We start from the raw sequence: 18,581 nt of genomic DNA, 5'->3' as shown, positions 1-18,581 counted from the left end.
AATCCATGAGAAATTTGGCGGTTTTAATCACACATCAAAGCCAATTATTGAAGGATATAAGAAAACTGGAATTAGACAACCGAATATATGACTCAACAGTACGATTAGCCAACATGAGAGTTCAGCCAACACTCATTGAAAGAATTATAGTTGCCCAGAATGATGATCCACAACTAATGAAAATAAGGAATTCAGTGGAAGCTGGTGTTCAATCTGAATTCAAGATACATGATGATGGTTCGTTGAGGTTCAAAAATAGAATTTGCATACCCAATGATTCAGTACTCAAGCATGAAATACTTCAGGAAGCACATCAGACCGGTTATACAGTTCATCCAGGAGGTACTAAGATGTATAGAGACTTAAAGAAAATGTACTGATGGAATAATATGAAGAGAGAGATCGCTCAATTCGTGGCTCAATGTTTGGTGTGTCAACAAGTTAAAGCTGAACATCAGCGACCTGCGGGACTACTTCAACCTCTTGATATTTCAGTATGGAAGTGGGAACATATCATTATGGATTTTGTAACTGGACTACCGAAGACTCCAAGTAAAAATGATGCAGTCTGAGTGATTGTGGACCGATTGACAAAGTCTGTACACTTTCTACCAATTAGAGTTGGATTTACTTTGGAAAGACTAGCAAAATTATATATGAAAGAAATTGTAAGGCTACATGAAATTTCAGTGACCATCGTATCAGATCGAGACACCAGATTTGTATCACAATTTTGGAAGAGCTTACACAAGGTATTAGGAACAAAATTGAACTTCAGTACAGCTTTTCATCTACAGACTGATGGTCAGTCAGAGAGAACTATTCAGATCTTAGAAGATATATTGATAACTTATATTTTGGATATAAAAAGTTCATGGGATGAGCATCTACCTTTGATTGAGTTTGCTTACAATAACAGTTATCAGGCTAGCATTGGTATGGCACCTTACGAAGCGTTATATGGTAGAAGATGCAGATCACCAATTCACTGGAATGATGTTGGTGAGCGGAGAATATTGGATTCCGAACTTGTTCAACAAGCAATCAAAAAGATTCAATTAATTAAAGAACGACTTCGGGCAGCACAAAGAAAATAGAAAAGTTATGCAGATAACAGGAGACGAAAATTAGAATTTCAAATTGGTGACCATGTATTTCTCAAAGTATCTCCTTCAAAAGGAATCTCAAGATTTGGCATTCGCGGCAAATTGAATCCTAAATATGTGGGTCCGTTTGAGATTTTGGAAAGAATTGATGAGGTGGCTTATAGACTTGCCTTACCACCTTCACTTGCAGGAGTACATAATATTTTTCATGTTTCTATGTTAAAGAAATATTTACCAGACCCAAGTCACATCGTGAAACTTGAACCATTGCAAGCTAAAAAGGAGTTATCATATGAAGAACATCCGATACGGATCGTAGACCGTAAAGAACGAGTGCTGAGACGTCGCAACATTCCTTATGTCAAGGACAGTGGAGTCGACATTCGGAAAGAGAAGCTACTTGGGAACTAGAAGAAGAAATGAAGCAAAAATATTCTCAGCTCTTCGAGACCACAGGTATGAAAAATTTCAAGGATAAAATTTTTTTTAGGAGTGAAGAATGTTATAGCCCAAGCCCAAGCCCAAATTAAAAGACCCAAGCCCATTAAAAAAAAAAAAGAAGGAAGAACAGGGGAACCGGGAAGAAGACTCCCGATAGGAGTCTTCTTCTCCGATTAAACCCCAGAGATCGAGAGTCTTAGGACCACCAAGAGTCCTAGGGCTCTCTATAAAAAGGCCGTCCCCTTCCTTAGAAGCCGATCACCGGTCCTATTCCCCTCTCTTCCTCCCTGATTTTCCTGATTGGAGCCGTGGATACTTGTTTCGTTCTCGCCGTGATTGCTCACCGACGGGATCACCGGAGGCTGAAGTAAGTTTTTCTCTTCTTTCTCTCTTCTTTCTCCTTCTTCCCGTGCCTCTGTGCGTGACTGCCAGCGATGGGTATCACCGATTTTTGATCGGAGAAGAGACCCCTGTTTGGTCTCTTCTTCCCTTTGGTTTTTCGGTGCCGATGATCACAACCGACCGTCGGTCTTGCCTCTCCGAACTCGGGAGAGTTGCCCCCCTTTGCCGCCGGCCTCCACCGTGTCGGCCGTGGCCTGAATGGTCGGTCAAGGGAGGGGACCTGTCGGTCCCCTATTTCAGCCAGGAAGGAGCCCGAGAAAAAGAAGAAAAAGAAGAAAAAGAGAAAAGAAAAAGAAGAAAAAGAAGAAAAAGAGAAAAGAAAAAAAAAAAGAGAGAAAAAAAAAGGGGAGAGAGAAACTTTCTCTCTCTGCTCTCTCTCTCTCTTAGATTTTTAGGATTTATGGAATTAAAAAAAATAATAATAATAATAAAATAATAATAATAATTAAAAAATATATAAGAAGAGTTTTCATGGATCCGGCCGAAAATCCTGGATGCTGTCGTCAAGTTGATCCATGTGGGGACATTGGATTTTAACAAATTTTAATTTTTTTAATTCAATAAAATTTTGATCAAAATATGATATTTGACGTATCAGGTCCGGAGAAGGATTTTCAAGATTTTTAGAATTTTTACTTTGAATTTTTTTTTAAGGTAAGTAGTGTTTACTTTTATTGAATTTATCTGATAAATTATAAATTCTGAATTAAATAAATTCATGGCATGCTTGTGATTGAAAATATTTATTGAAAATAATTGTTGAAATTATTTATGATTGAAGTTATTTGTTGAAAAATTATTATGATGATGTATGATCATAAAGAATGATATGATTGATTTGACTCGAATATTATTTATTTATATTATTTTTAAAAATAATATATGAATTGAAAGATGATATGAATTTGACAACCTGACTATGTAAAGGACCCCGCCAATGGGGGCATATACGTTGGCAATTGATTGTCCTAAGAGTTTATATCGCCAGCGAGACCAGCGACAAACCGCCAGCGAGATCAGCGGTTCCAAAGGACTTGGCTGCTAGATGATTCGCAGCCTACCGCAAGTAGATACGCGGTATTATGACCCTGCTATAGAAAAAATATGGTCATAGTCATGGTTGGTAAGAAGAACCTAAGAAATTGATGAATTTAAGATGATAAGTATAATTTAAAATTATGATGAATTGAATTTTATATATGATTGATAGTATGATTATGATTTCATGAATTTACACATTGATTTTGTTATTATCAGTAAACCGACATGTATAGTATTATTGCCTGATTCATTCAGTTAAATGTATACACTGCTTACTGGGCTATTTTGCTCATGATGAGTTTTATATTTTTCTTTACAGATCCAGAAAATTAGCATGATGTGGGATTTCGGTTGGGAGAGCGATTAGAAATGGAGTTAGCTCATTTGATTTAGGATTTTCTCAGAATTGATTCAAGACTTTTATTTTAAGTGTTGACTTTGTCAGATAATTATTTTTCTTTCGAACACTGAGTTTTGATTTGTTATTTGAACTAAGATTGATTGTTAAAAATAAAAAAAAAATTATTTAACTTTATGTGTAAGATATCATGGTGAGATGCCTTGCATACTTATGGAAAAAAAAATTTATGAGTATGCGGTGGTTGCCATGACCCTCGATTCAAATCTCGGATCGGGGGTGTGACAATTGGACTTGTTGATATAGCTATTACTATCATTATTATAGTTACAGGAAGATATAGTAACTTGTTGGACCAACAATTAAGCAACTTGGCATTTTTATTGGTTTTTTTGATAAAACACTTTTTTATTGGTTGGAACAATAACATTTTCATCGATTCATTCCTTTCGAAGCATATATCGAAATCAACTATATCTTTGAACATTTTCTCTCAACATCATTTGCATGGTCGCTACGCCGAAATTCCATAGAACATCTAACTTATCCCAACAAATATCATATTACTGATTGCTATTACTGCAAGCATCGATCATTATCTGCAAGAAAGTAAAACCAATAACAAAATTTGATTACTTTGACATGTCTCCAATTAAGTAGCTCCAAGTATCAACATACATTTGGCTCTTATATAAAAAATCAAATCCTCATATATATAGAATTTTTTAACTATTCAAATTTTGGAGTAGCTTTAGAGCTAGCTGATGCACCAAAAAATCTTATTAAATATACTGTGATATAATATCAATCATCCATACAAAACATATCTTCTTGCTACGTGATCTTTGAAGCTACTTGAAATTAGCCGACTCTTTGTCTTTAAGGCAAATGAGACCTCCACACGAAACATCAATATCTTAGATAGCTTCAGCATCAAATTCCTTTACATAATTTGACTTTTCAGGATGGATCGTTACGATTTAATCAACTTCAGTGTGCTTCATCTCTTCTTGAGTATTTTTAGAATCAACTAATTCTTCAATCACGATCTTTTTTGAATTGATATAGTATCTATCCAATCAAGCCCCTCTTGCTTCAGTTTTTTTTTTTTTTTGACTTGATTGATTCTTAAGCTAATCAAATTTGCCACACTCTAAGATTTCAAAACTTGACCTAGTCTTTAATTAATTAAGCACCTCCCACTTCAAATTTAAAATATTTAAATCAATTTTGCTCTTCTTTTGGATTTTTGAAGAAGTCTAGAACCAAAATCTATTCTTTAAGTAACTTTTGTTCAAGATATGTTATCTTGCTAAATCTTGAGTGGATAGTTGCAAAAATATTCTATACTTTCTTTGGCTCTTTTATATTATGGATATGAAGATAATTCTCTCCATCTATCAAAACTTGAAGAATCCATGTTATCCTTCTAGATTTCATATTCTACTTTCTTCTCACAATCTTATTATTAAGAGTATCTATTGGCATGATTTCTAAATCTTCTAAAATATCTGATAAATCTTATACCATCAAATATAAATTAATTATAGACTTTCATCTAAAATAAATAGTATTATTCAACTTAAAAAAATAAATTATGGTAGCAAAAGCAACAATTTGATATGGATAAAATTGACCAAATAAAAATAGAGTCTATATGATTTGCCCACATGCAAATGAATTACTAGATGCTCTGGAACCATACCAAATAATTATACCTTTAAAACCATCTACAATTAAGTCGTCGGTCTGAAGATTGCAATCCAAATAAAATCTAAAAAAATCATACATTATGTGGCTATGCTCTCATCTTGTTCTGATACCATATAAAGTTATAAATATATGGATCATCAATCTTAAAATTTATATCTCTAATATCATGTAAAATGACATGTTATTGGTATGCATTAAACATGCCATTGGTGCACATTAAATTAAAAAATATTTATAATATAAATTATGAGAAAAAATTAATATTAAAAAATAAATAAATTGAAAAATAGAATTAAAATAAAATTTTATTAATAAAATATTAGTAATATCGATGGCTAGAAACTATTCCAATTTTTTCTCACTTTCTACCGTCTGGGACGAGTACTCAAATAAACACAAAACACGGGCTACGACACTTCACGAGCTCCAAAGTACGTCCTACACTCAAGCTACTCTTTTTATAGCCTCTCAACCTAACACTGCCCGATCTTTGTAGTGCCAGTCGACCAAGGCATGACTCACCAAGTCCGTAGCCAGAGACTTTCTACTCAAACACCACTGGCCCAAACTTTCTTCCTTTTTTATTTAAATAGTGATACCAATCTTGTTCTTTTCAAAAGGCTTTGGCGTAACGGAACTAAACTTCGAAGATCATGAAAGAACAAAAATATCTGTCTTAATTATAATAATTAAATAAAATAAAATTAGAAATATAATTTTAATATTGGTAAACAATGATTTTTATTGTTGCTCCTCTCTATCTGAGTGACACGGTGGAATAGTCGGACCAGACAACTCAAATTAAGTGCCATGCTGGGGTTAACAGACACCAAGTCAGAATTTTGATCATCTACAAAGAAAGTCTACACGTCGGAGAAGAAAATGAGAGTTTTCTAATGGAGACCCTCCGATAGTTAAGTCAGTAGTAGTTGGAGAGAGAGAATAGTAGAAGGAGGTGGTGAGAGCAAAAGTCTCCACTTTTTTTGAGAGAAAAGAATCTCCTTATTTTTTTCCTCGCTTCTTTTTTTATAAGAGCGAGAGTCTGCCGGGCGGTTAGTATTAGTCAGAGTCGGAATTGAAATAGTGACCGTCAAAGCCAAGATAGTAAATCCTATCGGAATTGGAGTAGTGATTGTTAGAGTCAGGGTAGTGAATATTAACAAGCTATCTCAAGAATAGTCATCCACATCTTGAGAAACAATGGGCCTGCGTAGCAGAGTGCCAGTCCAACGAGATCTGCATTCCAAATGTCTCTAGAACCGTCTGAAGAAATGCTTATAGGGAGCCTGGTCAAAAGGGAGGCATCATCGGTCAAGGACTGATAATGCCGGATCTGCCAAATTGCCGATCTCTTGTGATAGGCCACCAATCGATGATATTGATACTGCACGGATCTTATGTCTCGGATTGCTTCATCATGAAGCTAGATATCCACCATGTATTTGGGATTCAAATACATCAGCATGTGGATGAAATATGGTCCAATAATTTTAACAAATAGAGTCTATAAAAGGGATTGAGGGTCACTTTGGTTAAACTATCAAACAAAAAGCTTGTAAGAGTTGTTTAGGAGAATACTGCTCTCTATTCTTCCAAATGTTCACTCTTTGTGTGTTATTCTCTTATTTTTCTAAGAATTCCAACCTATGGTACTCAATTGGTGAGCTGACTTGGAGGTAATTATGAGCAACTAAAGCTTTTAAGTACCGCATGATTTGTTTGAGAAATAGCCAGCTTTGCCATAAGCTCATTTAGCTATTCTTCAAACAACCACACTGCATCAAGAAGCTTTGCTTACCCACAATCTCTTCCAAATCAGCTTACTAATCCGCCACCAGAGGCTAAAACTCTTACAAAAAGAGAAATAATTGTTAGGATCATTCTAGATCCCTATGTAAAATATTTCCACTTCCTTCTATAAAAGCTTAGAAATATTCAGCTTTCTCGTCAAATCCAACGAATTTAGAGAACTCCATAAGCTTCTAGCTCTTTAGGATCCTCTTTTTTAATGTGCTCAAAAGAAGAAAATGCATACAAGGTATATGATGAAATGCTTGGTCTGCGGCATTTGTTCTAGAACTAACCATACCATGGCATATGGTGTTATATATCTTAAAAAACTCATCTCTGTGGATATGATTTTGTCCTTTTTGTCATTAAGAGAAATTCTTTGTGCACCACAAGCAGTGTAGAAAATCTAATATGGAGTACACCGTCTCATTCGATTGATCCATATAGTCACTACGTTTCAATATGTATTTAATATCTACAAATCGATATTTTGGTTTAAAAATTTTATATGATGGACAAACTTCTATTTTTTGAAAAAAATTATGACATCCTATTATGTAATATAGCCCAAGATGTCATAATATGGCCTAAAATATCATAATATGAGAAGGATATTTTTGTTCAATCACTTTTCAACGCGTATTTAATGCTTGCATGTCAATTTTTTTATTTAAAAATTTTGAATAACGAAAATGTACCGGTTCTTTCAAAAAAATTATGACATCCAGTACATATTATGGACGCAGGATGTCATAATATGAATATAGAATGTTATAATTTTTTCAAAGGGCAAGAATATTTTCGTCATACAAAATTTTTAAACGAAAAAATCGATCTGCAGATATTAAATACGCATTGAAAAATAGTGACTACGTAGACCCATCAGATGAGGCTCCATATTGGATTTTCTACACCACCCACGATGCACAAAAAATTTCGCTTATCATTAATTACCTTCAATAGTTCAAGAACAACTTTTCATCAACCATGAAATGTTTAATATTTTTGAGCAAAAAATAGAATATCAAGTTATATTAAACATAGTTTTGGACTAATGAAAATCACAGCAACAAATGCAACCTGAGTTAGAAATCTTACATTGTTTTGTTCCCTTGAATTAGTAGCCTAAACTATCCACAAGTATAGATAAAAAATATATCGAATATATTTAATTATAGAATTTGCAAGTCATTATAAAAAGTTGTGGCTTGTATCTCCAATACTTACAGGAAACGATGTATTGAATATAAAAAATAAATAGACATTTATTTAACTCTAATTGGTATACAAGGCATTTAAATAAATAGTCGCATTCTATGGTTGAAACAAGATATGCATTGGACATAAAGAGATAAGGATGTCAAAGATACATACCATGGAGAGTGACAATGGGGTCACATACCTTTGCACTCAAAGTTCTATTGACTTGAAAAGGTTTTTATGAAAGAAGAAGCGCACCTTGGTTTGTTTTGACTCTATCTCAACATATTGTAGGCCAGATGGGGCACACAGCTTTCCTTCGGCCTAATTCCTGATTGAACCAAGATCACACCACATCACATCTATATCATTTTATATATTCTAATGCCATCCCAATGTATCATACCTTAGCAACCTTGAAACATCTCCAAACGTATTGTTAAGGGAAAATTTTTCATCTCCTGCAAAAACCAACGTTTGCAACTCCCATTTTCTTTTTATTTATCGACGACAAAGTAAGTATTTTGACCTCAAATTATTGGTTAAATGTCCATTTATTGCCGGAAAAACCAGTTTTGCGGTGCTTCATGGTGATGATGATGACGAAAAATTAGAAACAACAACAAAATTTATCCTAAAATAAGGAACTCTTTGTTAGAGATAGTTTTCCACGTAATGAAACATATATAGATCTACACTATTATTTTCTATAAAAGAATAACTTAACATGATTCCTAGTTCCATTGATTTTTTTTTTTTTTTTTTTTTTAATAAGGTAGGTATATCTCAAAGTTCTTTTTGACATATGAGGAACCACCCCATCCTACAGGAGGACAATATTTGAAAGTTGAATTATTTCACCAGACTGTGGCCCTTTTCCCTCTGTTTCATTCCTAGTGGTTTGGCATGGTGCATCAGAACAATCCATTGGTCTTATCTACAGGAAACCTAGAAGAATGTTAAAGGCAAGCAAATATTCTTGGTAGGAGACCATATATTCTTGGTAGGCATTTCCCATGCTTAGCATCACAAGCCAACCCTGCTGGTCTCTCCCTTAATCATAGCCCCATAATAATACACCTCTAATGGCCAAGGTTGTCCCTTGTTTTATCACCACCAACCCAGCACCAATAGCTAGTTATCACGTTTCAGACACTGTTAGCACCCTCACCCTCCACGTGTCCACGGTCATCACTTGGTCATCTCCTGTCCCATGGTATCATGGTGATTTGACCATTAGGTAACAAGCCAAGGCAGCCATCAGTGGAGAGCTTTATTTATTTATTTTTTTTTGGTGAACAGGAGAGCTTTATTAAATGGAGGTGAGGCAATTGATTGCTTCCAAGGCCAACCGATGGATTCCATGAAATCTATTGCTTACACCATGCCTTTCCATTTCCTGCTCACCTGACATCCCCCAGGTGCCACAAGAAAGCGGTCTTAGCTGCTGCTTGTAATCTACTTGGGTATTCGACGAGATTGGACTTGATTGACACCACCCATCTTCCCTTCTTGTGATACAAGATCTTTCCCTGTGCCGCCATCACTCCCTAGATGTTCTCTACTTGTCCTCATCATGATGAATAAGATTACTTTTTGGTGTCCCCTTAGGCTTTTTAACCACCATCAAATGTGTCATTCATATCTGAAGTGACCCATGTCTTCAATCTACATGGCCAACCTACGGGCTCTCTTTCATTGGATGGAGACCTGTTCACTGAATATTCCTATAGATCGTGGCTAACATATCGAGGTTCATATTTTGGTCGGTTCTCGAGGAGATCTTGATGGAACCCAACAACTCCTGGGTCAATTGGTTTGACATCTACCTCACAAATGTGAGTAAATTGATGTCCCACATGATTAAACTAAGGTGTTCTGATTAGCATTTTATAAGAGATGCAATATCACCCATCCCAGCAGTATTATTTTCGTCCAAACACATTTAATTAAGAAATTCTAATGGACTCTGATGTATTGGTTGATGATGGTGTGATGGCACCATATTTTACTTTCATCTTAGGTAGTGTAAGTGAATTGCTTGAAACATATAGTCCTAAAGATTATACCAGCCTAGCTAGGTTATATTTCTCAGATTGAAAAAGGTAAAAAAAAAATACTAATTTTTGGTGCCCCAAATTTCTTTACATTTTATCTACAGCTTGAGCTTGACTGTCCCCTTTCCTTGTGCAAAGCATCATGAATGGTAAATAGAACAAATTTACCAAAAAAATGGTGGAACACTGAGTTGATGCCCAAACAAAACGAGATAAAGTATTTTTCATATTCTTAATATATCTATTCAAAAGATAGTGTTTCTTGGCATGTTCAATAAAAATTCAGAACGTTGGCATATATATATTTTATCACCAAATTTTTTGGATCTTTTTTTTTTCCTCAAGAGTTCTTATTATATGTTAGGGTTCGGCATACATCCATTCTAAAAGTTTTGTGGAGTAAGGATTAGACACATGACACTTCATGCTCGATCTGAATTATGTCTACAATAAATGTTACGCGGATATGTGCTATTTTCAAAATGGACAAATGTTATAGCTTTGTAATATTTTCAGCTAAATGTTCTCTATGCCTGTAAATAAGTAAGGACATGTTATATATATTTTTTATTAAAAAATAATTATTTAAAGCTTGCTATTTATTCGATATTATTTCTATCTTTCGAAAATTATACTTAAGGCATATTTGGTTGGAGAGAGTTGGACGGCTTACAAATGAAATTGGGAATGAGTTACTTCCATTTTAGACATTCGATTGGAGAGAATCCTATTTCCATCTCGATTTCAGAAAAATCTTCAATCCTCTAAAATCAAACTCTAATTCCCCCTAGTATTTAAATATTATTATGATTTTAATGACAAACCAAATGCATCAGAGAATATGACCATTCTGATTTCTATTATAATCCATTCCAATTTCTATTTTGATCACGAATCAAAAATACCATTAGAGTAGAATAAGTGTCAAGGGTTAGATCTTTAATGTTTCATCATTCTAAGTCACATAGCTATGAGAATGCATGCATGCATGCATCACCTACTAATATAATATCTTATATTAAATTGCAAAAGCTGTTTTACTAACACATAAAAGTCGGGTTTATTGTATTTCAATCATGTAATCATAAAAATTTATGCAATTATGAATTGTGAACGCGAGTTGACCCAACAGCAACACCCACTGACACCAGCAAAAGATATGCTAGGTTGAGAATTAAATCACAAGAAAGAATGATAAAGACGTATGAAAACTTTACATAGAAATCATGAAACCACTGACCTTAATAAGAACCACAAAACCAAGGTCCAAAAGCAACATTGCACTATTTTGTTGATAGTCTTCTTTTTCAAAGAGAGCGACGTGGCATTTTGGATCATCCGGTAATGCATCAATGATTCGATGTCAAATATTCCTTGAAAGACTTCATCCACAATATCATGAATCAAAACCTAATCCAAGCCCACTCTTCCAAAAATGCTCCAATGTTTCATAAACATTTACCCTAATAATTTGGCCCATACTTTGCTCAAGAAAGCTTTAGCTTTTGCTCTGGCCTGGGGCAAAGTCTCCATGTGCTCACATAGGCCAATTCCCAATGCTAACAACGCTATGTACATGATTGGGCTAGCATTTCTTGTGGCAAGTACAAACTTTCTGTATGCCCCCACTTTTTTTTTTTCTGCCACAAAATTATCTTTATGGTAGGTCATACTTTGTACCACTTTTTCCAATACTCCACAGTTTTAGATGAAAGGTTTAATAAAAAGAATAATTGTGGCCATCAATGTGTGGGCCCATCTGAGTCAGCAAGGATGGACGTATCACAGACAAGGGTACACTCCCCACGTGACGCCCACCTGTCACGCCACTAGCGACGGAACATATAACGCCAGCCGGTAGCCAATCATACCGACGTGCACCAAAGGCGAGATCTTGATATGTTGCCCACCGTTTGATCAGTGGCTGTCAGGGAATATAACTAGCTGCGGTCGTTGAGAAACGCGTTTCCTACGTTGCCTCTGGGAAACGTGGAGTTGTGAAGTGGTCTATTTCGATCATCATCCCTAGAAACTTAAATATACGTATTGTAAGGAGAATATAACAATTCCAATAGCGAAGCTGAGTACGGCTTGGGAAGGTCTGAAATATACTGTACATACGTTAATAACTTCACAAATTTATTTACAAAGAGACTCTACGATAGTTATTAAATAACTTTATGATCTACCTTACCTTTCGGTGATAGATGATTTCATCCACTCTTTCAGAATTGCTGATAAATAATGTACTTAATATTATCGATTGAAGTTTTTCATTTGTATAGAGAAGTTAATAATACAATTAATTAGATAGCATCTTATAGAGTAATTTATATGGGATATATATTATAAATTTTTTCGATAAATTTTTCTATTCAATTTTTTGATATTTTATTTTATAATTCCGATGGATATATTTATACTTGATTAATTTGAATCATCTGATTAATCAAAAAAAAAAATCAAAATCTTGTATAATGCGTGTTTTGAACCATAAAATGTTATATAACACTCGATAGCTATTATTTTAGAGATGTATGGTTATTATCAACAGCTAGCATATGTATGGCATATAAAGCTATCTTAGTTAATAGCTATTTGTTTTTATAATTGAATGACATTATAGCTATCGAGTGTTGTATAATACTCTATGGTGTAGATTATGCACCGCAAAGGATTTATGCTCTACAGAGAAACCCACCATCTTGATAAAGTTACTAGAGATATACGTGTCTTATGTATATATACAGGTTCACTAATCCAGATAATTTTGCTTATCAGACTTGATAGAGGCACTCCTAATTTTAGCTGATGAGCATTTATTATTTTTTATATGATTTGATAGATTCAATTCCAAATTTGGTTTCTCATCCTGGAGATCGTAGAATTAGCAAAATTGTGTGTTTATTTATGGTAGAAATATTTATTAACATGTTAAAAATACATTTGGCTGAACATTGTTAGAATTGACTTGATTATTAAGACAATAAGAAATATGATTTTGTGCAACCCAAACATATTGACTTATGATTAACTAGTTAGAGAAAATAAGTATGGTGTCATTTATTTATCTTCAAGAGGAATTTATAATTTTTATACGTGGACGTTGCAAGGCACGTGCAGCACTTTTTGCAACATTTTAATAATCAAGACTAGGTGGCATATTATTAGCTTGGCAAGAAAAAGCACAAGTGTAAAAGAGATAAAAGTTGTTATTGAAAAAATGTAAGTAAAAATTGTTTCGATTATTTTTTTATTTTACTTTCAGCTGAGTATATAACAGATAGCCTCGTTTATATAAAGTAATAACCAACAGGCAGTGAAAGGCTTTTACATACATTCCCAAAGATCAACAACAATTTTTTTTAAAAAAACGAGATTGATAATATTGTAATATGTTTGTTGAATTAATTCTACCGTGGAATTAATAGGCTGACGTGACATATAAAGCATTTTCTTGGGCCTTTGAAACCATCACAACAAACAATATAAGTAATATTACAGAGATTTTTTCTCTAATCACGGCAGGGTGATAGCATTCATGTAAAATAATTTTTTTCATGTAACTCCAGCTGCAAGCATCATTACAAACAAAAAATATAGGCATACCTCGACTATCATACAACAAGTAATATTTCAAAAATCTTTTCTTTAATCATGACTTGATAATAACATTTATATAAAAATATTTTTTTTATATAACTCTAGCTGCAGATATCATTCACAACTAAACAAATATTCTTATTAGTTACAGAGCTTAGATCCGCATATACAATGTATTATCTATTTTAATTTATGATTATCTTTAAATTTTAATAAATTTTAAATTTTGATGAATCTTATCATTTAAAATGTTATTTTTTAAAAAATATATTATTTGAAAAAAAATTAATTTATATAAATTATATTTTTGTAATTTATAATCAATATAAAATTAATGAAATCTTCTTCATGTCACAATAGAGATAATGACAGCTTATCATAAGGATCCAAACATCCATATTCTGACATATGTATTTAATGGGTAAAAAATATTTTTTTTTTTGAGGTGAATGATATGATGGTGATTCAAAATAATAAAGTACTCTGCGGTGCAAAAGATGTATCATAGCAAATTCTAGATCATGGCTCTTCTGACGGTTGGGAAGTAACACCAAAACACATGGAACAATTGAAAGGGGGTGGACCCTTCTAGCACGATGCCTACCATCAATCGTCTTCTTACCTCCAACCCGAATCCACTAGGCCCCAACCCAGTACCCCAACCGATCCGCTCTCCAGACCGAAACACCAGCACACCAAGATTTTCCCATAGAAAACCACCTTTGCTTGACCCACATGAAAAGTTCCATCTGGATGAAATGACGAGAACATCGATCTATTGCTTAAAATTTTTAAAAAAATTTCTTCGTCACAGCCGTCCGATACTATTTTTTGTTAAGTTTACAGGTTTCTAACACCGTCCCTTTTTTGCTACTACAACAACTACGTGCGACTTACGATACATTCAACGAAACGGGCGTACCATGCATCAGAGTGGAATTATAATGATGGGAGATAGAACCGTACGATCCGGTGATAAAAGAAGGAGATATTGGGGGATGGTGGGTGGGGCCCAGACTAATGGGATGGAGACACGGCGGCGGAGGAGGAGAAGGAACGGCGGTGGCGGCGTGGGCGTCCGCCGATTCGCCTCGAGATTCGGGGAGGCCATGCACGGAGGACGAGGGGATAGGGAGGAGGAGGGAGGAGGAGTGGTGCAGGTACCAACTTCCACCATCACCGCTTTACTTTTCGTTTTCTTTCCTCTCACCACCTCGAATGGCGTGAAGGTGGATTCCAAAGCTCATGGTGGATTCTGCTATCCTCTGTTTCGGGTGGACCGCCCACCACCGCGACCTCCACCTCCACCCAGGAACGAAGCTTGATGGTTTTACCGAGAGCATGGTATGTCCGATGCCATGGAAAATTTGCATGAGCAGCAGCGCTGCTACGATGGTGATGAGCGGATGATCATGTATAAACTTTGCACTCATCAAACTGCAATTATTTACTTGGTATTATATCCATATTGTTGCATGTGTATAATATATATATATATATATATAGATGAAATATAGGGAGAATGATATGACAAAAATTATATCCTCAATCGATCTATCCTAATAAAAAATAAGCGGATCAATAAAAGCTCATCACCTAACTATCATATGAGTGATATAAAAAAATTTGTGCAGAGACTCTCCCAATGGCTGATAATAACACGATCATAATCGCTATAATCGCTAACTTTTTCTTAACAAATGAGATAATTGAGCAAATTCCATGATCAGAAAATGTAGACGAGATTTACAGATGATTTATACGGTATATTACCTTATCAACCAATATATAGCTCCAAACTACTCGACAACAGATCCTCACCCTCATCTATGTATATTATGTTCTAGAAGAACCTTTAGGTAAGTTCCTGTCAACTCTTTTAAACTATTTGCCAGTTTCCTCATAATTTTCTATTATTTTTTAAGAATCATATTTTACTTAAATATTAGAGAGTCCCCCATTAAATATATTTAGATAGGTAAACTTCTTTATTTTTACTATTTCAGATCAAAACCAACAGCAAAATATAATCCGAAGTTGCTCTTTCGATATTCGACACTAACTAGTGGATGCTCGACACCAGAATCACTATCAATTGACCATATTCATAAGCAACCATCAAAGCATTATAGCGAAGGCATTCAATGATCCCATCTGATCTTTCTGATTCAAACGGCAGACCAGTCGAGATCTCCAGCAACCCCCATCAACTCAGTGCCTTAAATTTAGGTTTGAGCATGGGTTGGGTTCGATCGGATTGAAAGAAAAATTTTATCCAATAGAACCTAATAGGATTGAAGAAAATTCAATCCGTTGCCAATCATTTATCATGTACAAACTGTTTGAAATCAAAGTGAATAGTTTATAGCAGGTTCGGATGGATTGTATCGGTTTGGATTTCAATATTGATCCAATGTTGATTTTAAGTCTAATATTGGCTCACTTAAATTTATTTATTTTTTTATTAATTTAATATAAAAAAATTTAAACTTTATAAGTTACAAATTTTGGACTTATTTTTGAATCTATATAAAATAAAATTTTTTTAAAAAATTTACTCATCTGAAAGCAATTATATCTGAAAGCTTTCACTTTATAATTGTCTCAAATTAATGTGCTTCCATCAACAATTCAACATTAATATTTTTTCATGAATTTAAATGAGTGATGGATATTTTTTAGAATGAAGTATTAAAGTCTAAATGATGTTGTCCCAAAATAAAAGTAAGTTTGTGAAATACTACATCGATTGCATTCGGTTTCATATAGGTTAAAAAAATAGAAATCAAATTCGATCGTAAATAATCGATTTTTTACAAATTTTAATCCGATTCCATCCAATTTATATCTTTCAACCGATCAAAATCGATGTCTATTGGATCGGATTGGATAGATTTCTTCGGATTTCAGTTATTTGCTCAACCTTAATTATGTTGATTAGTTTTCAGCAGCAATACATCCTATACTACATGCACCATTTGATTACGTACACCGCTAATCACAATCGCTCATTTTTGTGGATCTTATTTATCATCGGCATATAATAAAAACAGATGGTTATGATTCTCCATATGTATGATGTACAGTGCATATATAGGGTATAATTTCTCCATGTCATGGTGCCCTGAACATTTGGTTGGGTCAAACTAGTTGGGGGCTTCAAATGCATGCTTTTTCTTATAGATAACAAAGGGATTGTGGGTCTTGGTACCTACAAAGGGGTTGGAGTTTCGTGGGAAGGAATTTTGGTGGTGGAGGGGGTTGTCTTAATGATCACCACGATCATGTGACCTACCTAGCACGTCTCAAAATTATCAAACACCTCTATTGAAATCATGGACAAAAGGAGAATCTGCACAACATTGAACTGGCATGGTAACCAACCAAGGGTGGAAGGGAAAAGTGGCATTGGAACAAGACTAAATAAATGAAAAGGCTGTACTTCATTGCTCTGATTTCGGATCGCATTGTGGAGGGTAGACGATAGAGTTATAGCTGTAGCAGGACATGCACTAGTTTCACATGGAATGCCGATGGCGGAGGGGAACGTTTGGTACCTGGTTTGGGTCCCATAGTACGACTAGTTATGATATATATAGATTCTTCTTTAGATAATCAACACCAAATTCTTTTAGCAAAATAGTGATTAAAATTCATTTCCATTTCATAAGCTGATGAGGTGGCGATGGGCAATACCACTTTCATCACAATACATAGCCATTACTGCATAATTGAATTGATCGTTAATTATTATATTATGCATGCTATTTACTAAGCCATAATAATCACTAGAAATCCAACCTTTCTCTCAACCCTAAATAATGCTCTCTCATTGTGTTTAATGCTTTTAATTTGATACAATTTCTACATAATTTTATTTTTTATATTTTTTATAAAATAAAAATAATAATAATCTTGCATAAATTGAGTTATATCCTATAATTTATTTAAGCTGCAAGAGGAATCATTCATTCAAATCTAATATGAGTACATTCAATAAAATTAAAAAATAAAATATTTTTAAACTCTCATAAATAATCAAATTATCAGTTCATGATATGTCTATCAAATATTGGGCTACAAAAGAAACAATCTAATCTAAACAGTACTGTGACAGATATGTTTGACTGCTAGAGAGATATAGTCCAATAAAATCCTCGGAATATCAAATAGTAGGAGGTGGTTAAGAGGTATCCCATCTGATGCTGGATCCATTCAACCACCGTGGCCGAATCTAATATATAAAAATTTTTAATATGTACCTTGAAGATAAGTAAAAGTAAAGACTACTTTGAATGAATTATAGAATCTATAGTAATCCTGCCTCTAAGATGCAGCACTTACTTTAGTTACTATTTTATGCGCACAGTCCTCACAACCATAAAGTGCGACCTTGGTAGATTCTAAATAATAAAAGACACCCATTCCATATTAATTGTTGGACCAGAGCACAGCTTATGATTCCTAACAATGAAAGGTACCGCTTATAGTATTTGTTAACTAATTCACACAGCTATAACCAGTCCATGGACATGTCGCATCTTAAAGTACTGTGCCACTCAATCAATTAAACTACTCAACTAAATAATTATTTTTCTAATATATTTAACTTTTAAAGTTAACAATAAGCTCTAAGAAACTAATGATCACATCTAATGCCAACCCATGCTAACCTATCCTCCCACTTTATTGAACAAAAAAAAAAAAAAAGGAGGGGTGGGGAGGGCGGGGTTAGCATGTTTACCAATTTAAGTAAATTAGCCAAACTTTTCAATCATTTTTTAAATTATTTAAATGAATAAGACAATAATGCACTCAAAGTCAAGCCTACTAACTGCTATTTCTAGAGAGAAGTTTTGGAATCCATAA

The sequence above is a fragment of the Elaeis guineensis genome, chromosome 9, assembly GCF_000442705.2.
Source record: "Elaeis guineensis isolate ETL-2024a chromosome 9, EG11, whole genome shotgun sequence".
Classification (NCBI taxonomy): domain Eukaryota; kingdom Viridiplantae; phylum Streptophyta; class Magnoliopsida; order Arecales; family Arecaceae; genus Elaeis; species Elaeis guineensis.
This window is presented reverse-complemented; position numbering follows the sequence as displayed.